We start from the raw sequence: 19,098 nt of genomic DNA, 5'->3' as shown, positions 1-19,098 counted from the left end.
CCCATTTTTATTATGATTACTTTACGATACGGTTTAATATGCTCTGGGATTTCACGTACTGTTCACCAAATTTCCTCCCCACCACTGATTTCCCTTATATTATTGCAATAGTATAGTTCATCACAAATAGTCATAAGTCCATTATTATGGGCATGGACATTGGCTGAGTTAAGCATCCTCTTGTCCACATATATCTAACAGTTTTATTGGGAGTCCATTTTTGGTCTGGAGGTAGAGATGCATACTGCATTGTATCCTCATGTCTGAATATGATAGTCTGCATTACACAGTTACTATACATCCCTGTAAATGAAAAGCCACAAAACAAAATCAACAACAGGAAGAACAGAAATGTGCTGTGCAATGAAGTTTAATAACGTGCTATTAAATGACTAATGCGTCACTGAAGACATGAAAAAAACCAAGGAACTTCTCGAAGAAAATGATGCTACTATATGATCTATGAGTCAGTGAAGAATTTAGTCTGAGAAAAAGACTTTTGAAGAAATAAAAATAAAATAAAAAACATCAAAATCCATGACATAAACTTTGTACTGATCTTTGTTGGTGAGATGTGTCTCCTGTAGGAAACACGTAGATGGGTTTTGTGTTTTTAATCCAGTCTACTAATCTATGATGTTTAATGGACGAATTTAAGCCATTTACATTCAGGATTAATATAAATAGGTATTACTTGGTCCTGTCATTACTGCAATGGGTTGTTCATGGTTTGATTTAGTCTTCTGTTGTTATTTTACTGGGATGTTCTTCACATTTGACTTTGGTTTGGTGAGTGCTATTCCTTTTTCTCTGTCAAAAGAACATCTTCAAGTTTCATTTGTAGGGCAGGTTTGGAAGAGGTTTATTCTTTGAGCTTTTCTTAATGGTGGAAGAATTTTATTTCTTTTTCAAATACAATGGAAAGCTTCGCTAAGTATGTTGTCCTGGGCTGATTTTTTTTTTTCCTTTTAGAATCTGGACTATGTCCTTCTCTTCTGGCCTGTAGAGTTTCCTGTGAGAGATCAGCCATGAATTTAATTTCCATTCCTCTATATGTAAATTGATTTCATTCACATGCATATGTAAAGGTCTTTTCCTTATGTTCAATTGAAGAGAGTTTGATTATCATGTGTTGTGGTGATGATCACTTTTGGTCAAGCCTGCTGGGAGTTCTGTGTCCCTCCTAGATGTTGTTTCTTAATTTTTTCTACAGATTAGGGAACTTTTCCTTTATTATTTCACTAAATACATTTTTAAGTCCAGCTTCTCTTTCTGTACCATATCAACACCCATAACTCTTATATTTGGCCTTTTAATAGTATCTCTTAATTCTTGAATACTTTTTTTCTTTGACCCACCTATACTTCTAGCTTTTTGATTGCTTCCCCATTGTGACAAGAAATATCTTCCAATTCTGAGATTCTTTCTTCTATCTCCTTCATTCTATTATGGAGACTTTACATGGAATTTTTAATTTGCTCTATTGCATCCTTCATTTCCAATAACAGCTTGATTTGTTTTAGTGTTGCTCCGTGCTGTGTGACATATTCCTTAAATTCCTCCATGTTTTTTTCATTGTTGATAAGCTTTATAGTGAGTTTCTGAATTCTGTATCCCCCTTTTCCTTGATGTATTCTTCAGTTAACTCTGAATTTGGCAAAGACTTATGCTCCTTTGCAGGGGAGTCTTCATTAATATTCATTGTGCCTCTGTCTCTTCTTTTGCTCTTGGTCCTTATATGTCTGGTTAGCAATATTCTTCTCCTTAGGGCAGATTTCTCAGCTGTATTACCCACAGGGCTACAATTTGGTTTTACTTATTGTGGTTGGCACGTTTCTTTGCTTGCAGTCTCCCACAAGTGAGATCAGTTCTGGGCTCTTGTGCTAGGCTTCCACCAAGGTCTCTGTAGCCCCAGCTCTTGGCTTGCCACTCTCCACCTTCTGTGATCCTGTGTGAGGTTGCACCACTGTCTGTACAACTTTTCTCCCACTTTCTGTCTAAGCTGTTCCTAGAGTTAGCGAGACACAAAATGTCCTGACTAACTAGGTTGTGAGTGGTGCTGATCTTGCTGGAACTTGGGCTGGCTGTCATTTCTGAGGCCCACCTGGACCTATTTTGACCTATAGGATGCTAAAGCCAATATTATTTTCCCTGTGGAAGCAGTACAATGCACTGAGCTGCAAGGTAGTTTACTCCTAGCTCAGTGCATGCAAAGCTATTATCTCTCCAATCTCAGCCTTTGCCACACTGTACGAAATGGTGCCTGATGTGCCACTGGTGGAATCCTTCTAGTGTCAGGTCTGGGGGCTATGAACACCAATTTTGGGTAGAACCTGTAGGATGCCAGGTGGGTTCAATGCACTGAGCCAGAAATATGTTTGCTCCCAGCTTAGTACATGCACAGTTACATCCCAAAACTTTGCTTCCTGACACAAAATGGCACCCATTGTGGCACTAGCAGGGTTCTGGACTGAAAAATCCACCCTGTTTCTGCAGAGCTTGTTTAGGATCCGCTGTTCTGTGTCTGCTTCTGGTCAAATCATATAAATCAGCAGGATAGGAAGTTCTTAGCCTGGGTTCACCTGTTGAGATCCTGTTCAACTCTTCTTCCCACCAGGCTGTTGGTGGAGTTCCATCTGTTGGAGGAATTCAGATCACCACTCACTGACTGACCCTACAGTCACTGCAATGCCACACAGCATTGTCTCCTTTGCTTTCCAGTGTCCACCAGTCTCCAGGTGCTGCTCTGCCTTCAGCCGGTCCTCTGCTGTTTTCTGGAATGTGCCCCCTCTGCTTGACCCTGGCTAACGATTCTCAATCAGTTTAAATGTATTCATACCCTATTCAGCCATCTTGATTCTCCAAGGGGATCACTTTCAGGAGTCAGGATCATCAAGCTGGTAAGCCATATTACTCATGAATTCGTTTGGTCTAGTGCTGCCAAGGCAACTGCAGGTGGCACTCAAAGTTCAAGAAATCCATAGCAGGTAATTTTTAAATTGATAATTTTGTATGGCTAAATATCCAAATGGATTTTGTCCAAACAACAGCAACAGCAAAAAATCCCCACCCCTGAGTTCTAGGCAACCAATTCAATGCAAATCATGTCCCATTTCTACTCATCCTGATATTAATAAACATGAAATAATCCCAAACTTGATAATCATAACTTTTATGTGAAAAAATCCCATTATTAATTTAGAAAGATCAAATCCTTGAAGCAAAAGGCACATTATTTCAATTCCCCAACAAAATAATTTTATGAACTTAAAATCAACCATAATTCTTTTTTTCTTATTTTGTTTTTAGAACATCTATTTCAGTGTAGAGCACTTGCTTCTGAAGCTTTTGAACATGTTAAACTTTTACTCCTCCTTCAAAGCTCCGGGAAAATGTCATGTCATGCAAAACGCTTACCTGCACATTTCTTACACTGCAAATTCCAACTAGGTGAATGTCCTAGACCCCAAACTCTTATTACTACACTCTCCTAGTCACAGAAATAGGCTTATTGTTAACCAAAACGTTGCCCCATTCCTCCTGCTATAGAGTCAGAGAACTGTTTCCACTGAGATGTAACAGTGTGACTGTGTTCTTACGAGAGATTGTCTTAACATCATCTCATAATTGACTTCTTCCCTTCTATGTCCGCTTTTCTTATGGTGAGTCCCAGTGCACACAGAGCAGGACAGACACATGACTGGAAGAACATATCCCCTAGCCACAGCTTCCTGGATCAGCACTCATGCCCAGTACACAGATGCAGTCACACTAGAGCTTTCTGTGGATGACCATGCATCAACTCATTCTCACTAGGAGCACCTACTGGATGTTTATGGAAACAATAACTAAATATTAGTTTTTTAAGGTATTTAAACATTGAGTTGGGTAATTGAATTTAAACATTTCCACACTAAGATTATTTGATTTGTTTAATATTCTACATTAGAATGTAAACTATAATACCACCCTGGTTTTGACTAATAGAAGATATTAGCTCAGACCCTGGCAACAGTGAATGATACATGGTGTCCATCTTTAAAAAAATAACAGACTTTCATGCAAAAATACTAAAATTATATAGGTAATATTACTGTCAATACAATTATTCCTTTTTTGATAAATGCAAGGCTTCCTAAGACATAGGTTTCAAAATATATTTTTGGAAAATGCCTTTAAAGATAAAGTCTGATTTTGCCTGAGACTCAAAGCAAGTGGAAACATGGAAGTCTCTCTGCAAAACTGTTTTTGTTGGCTTCTATTTGCCGTCTTTTTGTGGGGTATTGACAGCCCCAGTCAAAAGGAGAGGCCTTAAAATCTCGGTCGCAGTTGCGTAATTTGGAATGTCCTTCAAACCTCCACCGGGGATTTAATGCCAATGGAGAGAAAATGAAAGGTAATTTTCTTTCCTTTTCAAAACAATAACCAATCACAGAACCCAAGACCTTGTGCTCTTCACATATTACAATGAAATTGCTTTTGAAGTCTAGACAAAAATACAGGTATCTGACAAGCAATATCAGGTCTTAGTCAGTGTACCTTCACATACATACTACCAGTACATTTCTTCCTCCTTGTGCCTACTGTCAAAAATACCATATCCACTCTTTCCTGCTGGACAATCACCTGTTTGAAGCCATTTCCAACAGAACTCCTCATAAAAGCCACTCATCTGTCTCTTTACTGTCATCCACTTACTCTTATTTGGTACAATGTAACTTTCTGGAATACTTTCTTTACTTCTAACTCTATCTAGGTGTGGAAACAGAGAGGAAGTGGTCAAAGCTCCTAACTACCTCTCTAGTAAATGAAAAAGCCTTTGTTGCCAGGTCATAGCTGCATTTTAACCTAAAGTATAAAGTTGTTCAAACTCTTGTTTCATCACTTAAATTATTACTGAAAGGTACCTTTAAGTTAAATTTTCTGAAGTTTTCATAAATTCATAGCTCACTCACATCAATGTTTATACATGCATATGTATAGACCTCAATAAAATGTTTCATTAGTTAGCAGGCAAACACACATTGGATTCTTACAATTTTTTTATTTTTTTAAAGATTTATTTATTTTCATAGGAAAGGCAGATATATATAGAGAAGGAGAAGACAGAGAGAAAGAGCTTCCACTAGCTGTTTTGCTTCCCAGTTGGCCTCAGTGGCCAGAGCTGAGCAGAGTCCAAATGAAGTCAGAAGCCAGGAGCTTCTTCCTGGTCTATTTGTGTATAGGGTCCCAATATTTTAGTCCAGCCTCTACTGCTTTCCCAAGCCACAAGCAGGGAGCTGGCAGGGAAATGGAACAACCAGGACACAGACTGGGATCCTGGACAAGGATTTAGCCAAGGATTTAGCCTATAAGGACAAGGATTTAGCCATTGAACCACATTGCTGGGTCCATTCATAGACTTTCGAGACAATTTTTCTGCTCTTTAGACCATCACAAAGGCTGTGTTTCTTCAAAACATTTTAATTGGCAGATGTTAGCTCTGCCTATGTTGGGATACAGGTACAGTGGGATGGTTTTGATACATGTACATAATGTGTAATTTTTAAATTAGAGTACTTAAGTTTCACAAGTCCTTACATGTGGGTCACGTCCTTGTATTGGGAACTTGGAGCTCCTTTACTCTAGCACATTACAGAACGCTGCTAAGGAAATTAGAGCTTATACCTGCATTATAATTAATTTTTGGTGTGTGTTAACTAAAGCCAAGTATCTGTGCTACTCTTCCCAGCTTTTAAGGCATACTATTCCATGTTCTTTTGTGAGAACACTTTTTTAAAAGCTACACTTTCTCAGAGTACATATATCAGTCTAATAACTTCTGTTATAGAGGCAGTAGAAACATTTATTAGCAACCAGAAACAAATAATCAATGCTTTGTAAGTCATCTCTGACTAAATTTTACATTGTGACTAAATTTGGAAATTATTAGGAAGTCCAAGTTTTATTATCTTTTCTGGACACTGAGAAAAACATAGACCATAAACTCTCATAAACAGAAGGAAGTGGATTTTCGGCAGCTGATTTAGCACAACTAAAATACTCCAGTTCATAGATCATGCCCATTGCGGATGACAGAATGAAAACAGAAGACAATTATTTCAGTGAAGTGTTCTTTCATTTCTCTGCTTTCTGCAAAGTTTCTGTGTAGTGACTTAAAACTTGAGGAGTTGAGGTATAAAGGTATATCTGTCCACAGTCAGTTCTAACTGGCCAGCTGTAAAATACAGTTGCTTACTGTATTTACATTTGTGCATGGAAAGGTTTTTCTTTCAAGATGATTTTAATTTGAAATCATATTGTCAGAGAAAGAGTAATTGATAGACTAAAGGTTGGGAGAGAGATAAATATAAGTACAAATATAAATATAAATAGAGAGACAGAGAATGAGAGAGATAGTGAGGGAAAAATATATGTGCCTACTGGTTCAGTCCCCAAATATCCACAACAGCGGCAACTAACCTGACTGAAGCCAGGAGCCAGCAGTTCTATTTAGGTCCTGCATGTGGGCTACAGGGACTCAGGACTTTGGTCATCATTGGCCTTGTCCCAGGTGAATTAGAAATGGAATTAGAAGTAGAGGCTTGACTTGAACCTAGGCATTTGATTTGTGATACTGGTATCCTGAACTCTCTGCCACAAAGGCTGCTTTGCATGGGACAATTTGTAGAACAGTTTCATTTATATATTTTAAGGGGAGAGGAGAGAGAGAGAGAGAGAGAGAAAGAGAGAGAGAGAGAGAAAGAGAAGAGACGAGACGAGAAAAAATATGGACTGAATGATTATGTGATTATGCTAGGCCAAACCCAAACCAGGATCCAGGAACTTCTTCCAGGTCTCTCATGTGGGTACCTGTGACCTGTTTTTCCAAATGCACTACCAGGGAGCTGGATGGGAGGAAGAGTGGCCAGGTCTTGAACTGACGCCTATATGACATGTGGGTGCTGAAGGCCACAGCTTAATATCATGTGCCAGGGCACTAGTCCTGCTAGAGAAGTTTTTAAAATGTTAATTTACTTTTGCCTTAAATCTGGTCTTTTCCCACTTTTCCAAGTTAAAAAAAAATCTCAGAAGCAGTGTCTTTAATGGAGTCAATGAGAATCAAATTTTCCAAACTGTGACATGGAAAAAAAGTCAGATTTGGTGAATATACTCTGACTTTTGCTGGGCAGTATCCCCTTCTGTTATAATCTGAAAAACTAAACTTTACTGTGATTCTATTAAATTAAATGATTTGAAAAATCCATACCTGAGTAAAGTATTTCAACAGAATGTCTGAATTTATATGTTGTAGTGTGATTTCTCCTTTTTTTTCTATCTACTTCAAAAAATATTTGCTTCTTGTGAATTTTATTTCTGATGCTCACTCTATTTTAAAATAGAAAAATACCATGATCATTGAAATAGCATGTAATTTTAAAACAGGTTCTACATTAGCACAAGCAATTGTGACCTTTATAAAAGTAGCTTCAAATTACATATTAAAGAGATTTTATTAGGAAGCTTTCTCTCTGGTTTAGAATTATTTGCACATATTTTTCTTTAGTCATTGTCCCTAAATTTTCTACTGAGTCAAGTTCAAAGACAGTCAATCCTTTGCATTATAGTAAGCAACAGGAAAACAAGCTTTCTGGAAAAAAAATTAAATACATAAAGGATCTGTGTTGCAAAATGATCAAGTCCTTATTGCAACTACAGATTCCATAGTAGAAGCCTATAATAGACGAATTATAGGGCATATTTTTAAACCTTGCTTTTTCAGTGATGTTAGGCTTCCCAAATAATATATCTTCCTCTCCTCCTGCCTTTTCTTCTGTCCCTCCATCCTTCTTCTCTTTTTCTCTTTCTCTCTTCCATAACTTTGGTGTAATGTCATTATATGTTACTTGTGGGACTCAGTGATCCGACAGTTTGTTAACTGAATAATAATTACCTCAACAGCAAATGCTACCTCAGTACACATGGCAACCAACTTATTCAGTACCAATATACTTTATTTTTAAACGTTTAAAGGATTTATTCACTTTCATTTGGATGTGGCAGAGTTATAGAGATAGGAGGGACATGCAGAGAGATACTCCATCCACTGGTCCATTGACCCAGATGTTCACAACAGTCAGCACTGGGCCAGGCCAAAGCCAGGAGCCAGAAATTCCATCTGGGTATCTCCCATGAGTGGCAGGGGCTCTAACACTTGGGATAGCTTCCTCTGCTTTCCCCATCAACACCAGGAAGCTGGATCAAAAGCAGAACAGCTGGTGTGTGAATCTGTGTTCATATAGGATGCTGGTATTTCGGATGGCAGTTCAATCCATTGCACCAAACTCTGGCACCAATATTGTATTTTAAATATGAGATTTCAAGGAGAAAAATGCCACATAATGAAAATTGCTGGAGTAAAATGTTTTTATAACACATTATGTAGATTATACAAATTGTGATATAAATTGTGACTTATATCACTAAAACCCTTACTAAAGAGGGAAAGAATTTGTTTTGTCTCTGCTCCCTTTGTGTGTGTGTGTGTTTTTACGTGGATCCATTAAAACAATAAGCAGGAAATCTTGGAAGCGTTAGCTCTCTCCTCAGCAAGTTAAACGTGACTTCTATTAAAAAAATATGAAAGCATAATGACCTTATAAAAAGTATGTAAACAATAAATTTTACAAACTAAAACACACAGAAATAACCAGAACTCTATCTGCACCATGTGACTCTACAGACCATTTCTCACACACAAATCTCACATTGCTTCCAAGTACTACTGCTCCCCTCCCAAGGAAAATAATGCTATTTTGATATCTAACTATGATTTAGAGTTATTCTGAACATTATGCCAATATAATCATATATTACATGTTACTACATGCCTAGTTTCTTTCATCACATTATTGATGTTCTAATATTCATGTTATGATGGTCAAATGTCATCTGAATGTGCTATACTTTATGTATCCAATCAGTTGGTGATGGAAATTGGATCTTTAGAACCTAGAATAGTAACAGTTAAGAGTTAATGTTATAGTATAGTGGGCTAAGCTTCCACCTCTGATGCTGGCATGCAGTATGGGCACCAGGTCATGTTCTAGCCACTACATTTCCTATCAAGCTCCCTGCTTATGGCTTGCAAAAGCAGCAGATGTTGGTTCAAGTTTTTGGGCCACTGCTTCCATGTGACAGATCCAGAAGAATATTCTGTCTCTTGGCTTCAGATCAGCCCAGCTCCAACACTTGTGGCCACTTGGGGAGTGAAGTAATGGATGAAAGATCTTTCTCTCTCTGTGTCTCCTCTCTTTAACTTTGTCTTTCAGATAAAAATAAAATGAAACCTTATTTAAAAAAAGAACAATTAATGTTGTAATATATATCCTTATAAATATTTCTTTTAGTAAGTGGATTATATATAATAAAAGTCGAATTATTGGATCATCTAGTATGCAAATGTTCATCTTTAGTACATAATGTCCATTTGTTTTCTAACATGGTTGCCACATTGGTACTTCCCTGAAATATATGAGTGCTCCTGCTGTATAACATCTTTGTCATCACGTGGTGGGCACATTTGCTTTGAAAATGTAGGTTAGGGTAGTGAATTACAAGAGTGGGAATGAAGGATTGGGCTCGAAGAGGGAAGAGTTATAACCTATGATCCAGTTGAGTCTGGAAAATGTAGTAAACTTCCTGTGTCCTTCAAAGTCATACGGTCATATGATTTTACCAAAAGCAACACACATCATTTTCATGCAGAAGCCCATTGGATCCCAACAGTCAATTAGTTTTTCCTTCTCTCTAGATGCAGTAATGTGGGAAACTACGTGACTGGGGACAACTTGAGAAGAATCCTTTATCAAGTCACAATGCACATGTAATATAATTAAGACATCAAACTATGTCATTTTAAGTCACCAAGTCTGGAGTTGCTACTGGCTTATAATGTAGCACCTCTAGCAAATCATGGAAGAATGAATCTTTGAGGACTGTGGAAGAGGGAGAGCCTACATTATAATTAGGAGGGCTTTCCATTGCAGGAAAGTTGGTAAAGGAGAGATTTTAATAAACAGTTTTTAACATGAATCTGAAAGATTACTATTTCCTGGAATTCCAAAGCTTGTGTAACTGACTCCCTTTTAATGTGGGCTGGATTTTTTTGACTTATTTCCAACAAAATGATGCTTCAAATGCGACAGAATATTGCTTGTTAGCTCAAATTAGTAGTGACTGGTGTCACTACATGTCAGTATTTACATATGGTGATAGTTGGCTGCCATTTCTTGACTACTACTATGCCAGGTCTGTATGGCAAGGTCTAGAAACACTCAGCAGACCTTGTGAGGCATCACGAAAGCCATGGTAGCAGATGTGAAGTGATCCTCTTAGTATTCGGCCCTTAAATGACACTAACATAGCTGATGCATTGATTACAATCTTGTGAGAGATATGGAGCTGAAGATACCTAGCTAAGCAATGTTGATTAATGAACCTGAGATGAAGATGGTTATGGATTCAAGCTGTTAGGTTTTGGGATGACTTGCTACGCAGCAGTAACTAATGTAATGTCTAAGTACTTCCCTACTTAAGTGTACTGTGCCTAAGGGGTAAACAGCTGTAACATACTGGATGCCCAATCATGACCACATTGTTCTAAAGCAATGTTTTATTTATTTGTTGCAGAAACATAATGTGGCTATATTATATTTTTTAATATATACACCTAGATCCAGTAAGAATCCAATTCATACTTTAGTTGTGTGGCTCACGTAATTATTTAAAAGATGCAAACTAGAAAACTTGAAAAAGTTTGTGGGAAATGCAATTAGGAGAGCATATTTTCTATAAATGTTTGGAGGATCCCATACGTGAGAGTTAACTTTTATATGAAAGTAAGATATAATTAAATATTTCTTGGAAGCTGGCTTTGGGGTTACTGGGAAGTTAGATATTTTGAATATCTTTGATTTTTTTTGTTGTTGTTGCAGATGACAGAAACCTTGACTAGCACATTAAGGAGAAGCACAGTTTTTTTATTAGACTATTTTGATGTTGCCTCAACATAAGCAGTCTTTTACTTAAATAGCTAACCCAGTTCTAGTAGAGCCTCTGAAAAATTTATCAAAATATGATCAAAGGAGTGCAGGGACAGTGTGAGACTGGGACTTTGAAACTCTTTTTGAATCATCTGAATTTTAAAAATGAGGGCATGACACCTACACTTTTTCTATAGTTGTTCAATTTCAGGGATCCAGGGCAGTGCCTACTCAGTAAATCAGAGTTAATGTTAAACTTCATATGATAAAGATGAAAAAGGAGGCATGTAAAAAAAATTACAAAGTGGAAAAATTAACTAAGGTACTGAAAAATATCTTCCACTTAGCTATCTTGTGACAATACAGTAAAACCTGAACCTCAAAAGAAGGACACTAAGCTAAGAAGTGACTTGAAAGGCAGGTGTCTTAGTTATGAAAAGGGTCTTTATATGTGATTCCAATTGTTTCTACATATTTGAATTCAACCCCATTTCAGTTCCACTGGGAATTCCTAATGAATAGAGCATTTTCTGTGAAAGTAACAATCTATAATGTCTCTTTATTCTTGTTGGTTCCTACAAAAGATGCCGTCTCAGGGGGCTTTGATTAAGATGAGACACAAAATAAAACAAATAGAAAGACTGTGAAATGTCTGCCCGAAACCAGAGGCACGCTGCTTAAGATGAAAGACTCTTTAAGCCAATAATGAAATAATCATCTTTTCTTCCCTGACTGATAAGAGAATGAAGGCTAGATGTAGATTTGGGGAAACTAATTTATACGGGAGGAGGGAAGCAGAGCAGCTACAGAAAATCAACTGTTCATTAACAGCGGAGGCGGCAGAGGAGTCGCAAGATAAACCCTAGCGTCTGTTCCTCCAGCTAGAAAACGGCGATCATTTCCCTGAGAAGGGAGCCTGATAAGGCCCCCTCCTCCGCCACACGCAATCATTTTACATTTTATATGATTTGAAAAGAGCTTGATTATTTTCTTTTGAATGAAACCAGATTGATTCACATTTACCTGTCAACAGAATGTTCCATTTCACCGTTTTGCCTGTCTATTTAAAGGCACATGACCCGACTATAAAATTCCACATAAAAACCTTCCATTAGATCTAAATAAATAATGAGTGACCAGCTTGTTTTTATTTTTACGTTAAATTACATTGCACTAAAATCCACAACCTGATAAATATAACTGATATTTGCAGTAATGGATTGAAGTCATGAATATTGCTTTTTTCAAGGTCACATACAATCTTTAAACATCACATCGAGGGGGAAAATTAATGCAGGTAAATGATAATTATGTCATCTGAAGTCTACTTAAAAGAAGGACGTTAAAAATGCAATCTCTTCTGGTTTTGTAAACGTATACAAATGTTTGTATATTGCCCTATCAAGTGGAGATAGGGAAGAATATTGTGTTAGGACATGCAAGAGATGAGCAGTTCCTGTTCTGAGTTCCATGGGTTTGATTTCCCTGATTAAGCGTGCTGCTTTGACCCAAGTGATAGCAAGCAGTCGTTCAGAAAGAATTTATGTTGCATTTCCCAGCATTATACAGGGGTAGGAAACACTTTGATTTCCTATTATACAAAACATTTGTATCCTTAATTAATCAATCAGCTTTTTTTGTATTAATTTTCTTATTCTAGTAAGTTAGATAAGTGATATTATCAAGGGCCAACAGTTACATAATATAGTAACTGCTTATATGAATATATGCATAAGTGTGTAGACATCTAATATGAATTTTTATACCGACCTTTAAAATATATTTTAAATAAATATCATTAGGCTGACATAATAATATCACTGAAAACCATCATCATTTTAGCATAAATCTGGGTTAAAGCAAGATAACTTCCTGTGTACTTAAATTTTACATTATTTAAATAATTCATCGAGAGTGTTTCATTTATACCCTATTTGTACAAAGTTAGTTAGAACATTCTGTCCATAGAGTATAGAACTGATCTGTTGAAAGATGGGCAATGCTTTGGGTGAGAGCCCATTATCAATACACACTTTCATTCAGTGCAATCTATTACTAATACTCCCAGGTAAGATATACTTCTTGGAGAATGTAAGAACCATGCTCCTCTGTGGTTCAGTATGTATCTCAATAATATAAACCTTTGAAATTCTGTTATTTTTCATTAAAATCTTGATTTTGTGGTACTCAATAAATTATATGACTTGAAGCTTTTCATCTGAATGCAGTAACCACCATGCTCTATATAGAATATCATTACTTTTGGCCAGAAATTAGCAGTTTTCCTCAGTCAGCACTATCTCTTAAAAGCAAAAGAGAAGAAAACATGTGCACATCATGACAATTTCTTAATGTTACGTCATTGTTTATAATACTTGGAAATCAAAAGAACTATACACTATCAAGGGAAATACAGAATAATTACCTAGAAGCAGTTCCAGAAACAGTTGATCATAAAATTTCATCATCATTGGCTATGCCTGTTTCATAAGTGCTTGTAATTAGATAAAAAACATTCTGAACTTTCCTTAACTATGTTATTTTGGAGAAATTATATATACATCTACTTACACACATATAAAGGCTAGATATAGATACAAAGGCTGTGCCATTTAGATGATATTCCCCTGGAGGTAACAGTTAGGAGGCAAAGATTCTAGCCCAGGTTTGGCCACTTGTTTCTAATTTTTAGCAGGGGTTTAACATACCTGAATTTCAGTGTACTCATGAGAACCGTAAGGATCTACCCTTAAGAATATACATGTGGAAGTTCATTGTAAGAATCATATTATCCAAAAGCTGAATAACTGCTATTTCCATTGCCTTTGAGGTTTCTTCTTACTTACTACAACAGAGGGAAATTACGTCAAACAGTCACAATTATGATCAAATGTGAAGCTTTTATTTAGTTCATCAATTCACTCATAATCCATCAAACTGAACACTCATTATTTACTAAGGAAATCGCGAGCCTGGTTGCTCTGAAAATTTCAGAAGTGAATAACACAGCATCTCTGCTTAAGCACTTTAAACTTAACTAAGTAGCTTATCTACTAGTATAGCAATGTGGTGTCTCAATCTACCTTTCTTTTAAAGAACACTTGCTTGAAAATCAGTCAGGTCTGGGATTCTTACTTGTAGGTTATACGATTTTAAAGAAGTAATTTTAAAAATTAAAATTATTTTTTCTCACTGGCAAGATATGTGTAACAACAATATTTAATTCATTCTTGTATTAAATGAACTCATAGAGAGAAAGTGTGTGTGTGTGTGTGTGTGTGTGTGTGTGTGTGAGAGAGAGAGAGAGAGAGAGAGAGAAAGACAGAGAGAGAGAGAGAGAGAGAGAGAGAGAGAGAGAGAGAGAGAGAGAGAAATTTCTATCTGACAATTCACTTCCTAAATGGTTGCAATGGCTAGAGCCAGGCCAGACAGAAGTCATCTGGGTATCTCCTATGGGTGTCTGGTGCTCAGTTACTTGGGCTATTTTCCACAGCTTTCTTGCATGCATTAGCTTGGGGCTGGTTTTGTAGCAGAGCTGCTGGAACTAGTATTGATGCTCCAGTATCATATGCTGGCATTTCAGTTAGCAGCTTAACGTGCAATATCTCAATGCCAGCTTCAAGATTACTTAAAATTTTATTGATACATTATATGTTTGTACTTTAGTTTTATTTTCTTTACATCTTACATGGCACTAAATTTTTTATGTAGCTCTGCAGTGTTTATTTTTTTATCTTCCATAGTGTTCACTGGAAGATTATTAGATTATAAATACATATGAAATCAACTTGGTTTAAAATACACACTGGAAAATCAAAGCAAACTTAAAATATCATTTTTATACATTTTCAACTATGTGTCCAATTAATCCTCATTGAACAGTGTTTTAGTCTTCTGTCAATTAGTTTTTTGTTACTTTTTCTTTCATCTTTCTTTTTTTCATTGACTTAACATGAAGCCACTTAAAATTTAAAGACCTTTTAGCGTATACAAAGCTGGTGGTAGACACAAGATGTGGAAGGATAACATTTGAATTTCCTCTTGCTCTGAATTAGTTAGATGATTTATATTTTCATTAATTTCTCATTGCTGGATATTTTTAATGATTCAGTTTGTAATGTCTACATTTTTGTATCTCAATGAAATAGAGTTACAAAGGGACATATTCAAGCATATGCTTTTAGTTTAACCTAGTCCAAAATTCATTCAAGTTGTAAAATAACTGTACAGATCCCTTATTATTACTTTTTTTTTTGAATTAAGGTGTCTATATTCAGTATTGTATCTTAAAGAACATTATGTTCTTTCGTCTTAAATGACTACATACAAGAAACCTTCAAATTCCCCAAGGCAGATGGCTACTATTCAATTGGTACACATTTGCATTCCCTTACTGAGATTTATCTTTGATCCTTAGGTTATATGTTTTGTTTACAGATTCATCTGCCTTGGGTGGTTCCTAGAGAACTTCTCAGCCATGTCAAGAGAATATAACTTATGCTCAATTATTTACAAAACACCCAAAGCATGCGAGGAGCAGGTCAAGAGTTCTGAATGAGGCTCAGATTGGATTATGATTAAGGATCGATGAGGTTCCCTGATAATGAGTACACACAGAGACAAGATATCCTCCCTATACATAATTAGAAAAAGAACAAGTGCAGGGATGCGTTGCAATGCAGGTAAAGCTAAGTTGCTTCCTTCAGGAAGGACTTTGTGTGCTGTGTGTTATTTAGTACTGCTAGGATAGGGACTTATTTAAGAAAACACTGAAGAACTCTAAGCACATTCCCTTATTCAGGGTCCTACTATACTGTCCTATCATGAAACAGATCGGTTTATCTTAAGTAATGAATGAATGCAGTTGCCCTTTGTACACCTATGTAAGGTGGATTTGTAGCTAAATAACAGGGTTTGTAGACTACATTCATGCTTCGGAACTCACCTGCAGTGTGTTGATATAAAGGATTAGTTAGAAGAAGGAATATAAGATCAAAACAAAAATAAACGATAAGGCCTGAGAAGAGTAACATGAGGAAGATTCACATGCATATACACCTGGCAAAATGTAGCCTCATATTGCTGTGTTTGCAAAAAAAAAAAAAAAAAAGAATTGGATAAGTTTGAGAAATGCATCAAATCTAGTGTCACGAACATTCACAATATAAAAATCAACTTACTAATGAAAAGTAAATAAAATTATTTTCTAAAATGATTTTACTAAAATCATACTTAATGTATGCAAAAGTTACTACTTTTTTGCATGTTTTTCTAATACAGTTGGTAGAAAAGAATGGCCTACTGTGATCACTGAAATTAGCATCAGGCCTCTAGCTATTCTACTTGCTAGCAGTATGGTGCATCATGTCTTTCCACCTTAGTGGTGGTCACTTGTACATTGGCAAAAATCAGCTTAACTAACTAAGGTTTTATTGTTTTATTCAGTAGTAGTGTGCAGAAGATCTAGTGTCTTAATCACAGCAAGGCAGAGACAAATTAGGCCATTTTTTAAGGGACAATTTTGAATCCTGATGCTGAAGAACAAGAAACAGGATGTGGCTGTTCCTGCTGGCGGTCATAACCAAAAGGAAGATGGCTTTTGAGAAGAAAAAAATATGAACAGGAGGAAGGAAGAAATGAATCAAAGAAATTTGAGCTGAATTCCTGGTATCTTCTACTGGAAGTTTTTCTGGCTGCTATACTTTTGGTACGACGACTAAACATATTCTTAAAACTTAGTACAATTTGAGAAGAATCCGTTTTATCTATAGCATTATCTTTTATCCTCCCTCCCCGGCCCACCAAAGATCACTTCAGGAAATCTTTTTTTATTGAAATAATGTAGGTACAAAATCTCTACAAGGAAGACAGTGTATTCTTGTAAGGTGTATCTATGCACAAGGAGTTGTGTTGATATTATCCTTATGTAGTTTATTTTCATTTTATAGATGAGGTCTTTAAGACACATAGAATGAAGAAGTTTGCCTAGGGTAACACAAGATTCCAACCCAAAGTACCTGGTTGAAGATTTCATGATCTTTTTTCCTTACACCACTTAGCAAAGCTTTATGAAAGCTGCCATCATTGGCAGAGATATGCTAAATTACATTTTTTAAAAAAGGTATTAGGAAAGTCTCAACAATCACCAATGTTTTGGTTGGCAGGGGGCAGTTACCTTGTCTTTCTAATCAAAAACTGCAAAAATCTTCAGAACAAAGCAATTATTAGAGCCTCCACAAACCATCATTGATTAGTCTCCCCTGTGTTTGTCCTCTCTAGTACAGAAATCCTTCCCTAATTCAACAGAAGCTTTTATGAAAAAGCTAATCTCTTCTTACATGAAGAACAGTGCATGCTGCAAATATCTCAACTTGTGTTCTAAACATGGTTTCACTGAGGGTTAGAACAGTCAGACTATTATTAAGACACAAGGAAATAGAATAGACATCTCTGAATAACTATTGGGGAATTCATACAAAAAAATGGCTTATTTGACTACTAACAGTGACTATCATCGGAAAAGCATTCTTGTCTTTATAAGTAACATAAACTTGCCTGATTCTACCACAAACATTTCAGGAGTAAGAAGAAAACTAAAATGAACTCTGAAAACAGGCAGTGTAATAAGGAGTGCTGAGCTAAGTGGAAGTATATTGGAAGAAATGAAACATAAACAAACACTTGTGTTTGCATTTGGTTGAAAGACCTGACCCTTATTTATTATTATTGCAAAACTCATGCAGTGTTTGGTTCAACAACTTATATTTGGCAATAGTGAAGGTAGAACAATTTTAAATCATTACTTCTATTGATCACAAGTTCATTTTAATAAGTCTTCTAAGAGTTACATAAATATTAACTACTATATCTTTGATTAATAAGGCAATAGGATAGAAAATAAAATGGTAAATTTAGCATAATATTGCAGAAATGATGTTCTTAAAAAATTGAATTGTTATTACAGGGTCATAATTTGACCCAGACATCATTACATAATATTTTGAATAAAAATAACTCAAATATTTTATAATAATAGATATGCACTTATAAGTCGAAAATAATGTTTTATTGTTTGCAAAACACCATTTAAAATGATTATTCATTTAATAGAAATAACCTGATCATTTGAGCTGGACGACTAATTCTGCGAGGATAAGTGTACCACAGCCATTAAATCATTTTAATGATAGCCACTAAATATTTACTGTGCTTTACTGTGTATAAAGCATAAATGTTTTGAAATATACCAAAATGACCATGGTGATATGTGTTCTTTTTCTTTTGGGGTTTTTAGGCTATGCTATGCTAATAATTATTGAAAGAGATTGTGTTGAAATCCATTAAGAGAAGTGCACACAAATGCAGTGTAACAAGTACTATTTCAAAGAGAAGATGACGAAAAGTTTTAAGATTGACAGGCCGTTTGGATGAACTTTGAATAGTGTTGGTAGGACATGAACAGTGCACAGCACAGTCGAGAAGACACTAGGATTTGGAATTGTTAGAAAGTTTGTCAGTACTTGTAATACAGATTGGTGGCATCTATTCATGTGACCTGTATTTGCACTCTACTAAGACATAAATTTAATGATCAAGTCGATTGATCTCTTATGTTCTACAGTTCAGCCAAAATTCCCTATGCAAGATGTTGAGAAATTATACTTTCTCTAACATGCGTATGTTTGAAATTTTTCCATTTTCTTCTGGACATCTTCCATTTTGAGTAGATATTCAAGTTGTCCCTGACAGCTCTTTTGCAACTTGTTAGTACTGTTAGGCCGAGTTGTAAATTTTTGTTTCAAAATGCTTCAAAGCAAACTGTCACAAGTTATAAGATTCACATTGGGGACACCACATTATATCAGGTTCCTCCTCTCACACCAGGTTCTTTTCAAATTGGGAAATACATTCTTCTTCAAACTCCTGAAGAGTCTCATACAGTGTTCATACCTGCAGAATTCTTTCCTTGTTGAGATCTATATACTTTTTTTGTCATCTCCAACTATCAATAACCATTCTAATAGCCATGATTCTGGGAGCATGTATCGTGTGCCAGATAGGGCCAGAAAATTTA

General features: G+C 36.0%; 1 protein-coding gene across 1 annotated transcript in view; it reads right to left on the bottom strand.

The window, feature by feature from the left end:
• The window catches only part of PTPRD (protein tyrosine phosphatase receptor type D), a 1,483,320-nt gene that overhangs the window by 825,081 nt on the left and 639,141 nt on the right, over nt 1-19,098 (bottom strand). The gene's annotated exons all lie outside the window — the stretch shown is intronic.

This window comes from Ochotona princeps, chromosome 14 (genome assembly GCF_030435755.1).
Source record: "Ochotona princeps isolate mOchPri1 chromosome 14, mOchPri1.hap1, whole genome shotgun sequence".
In the NCBI taxonomy this organism is placed as follows: Eukaryota; Metazoa; Chordata; class Mammalia; order Lagomorpha; family Ochotonidae; genus Ochotona; species Ochotona princeps.
The sequence above is the reverse complement of the archived record's forward strand: the minus strand, read 5'-3'. Positions and strand labels throughout refer to the sequence as shown.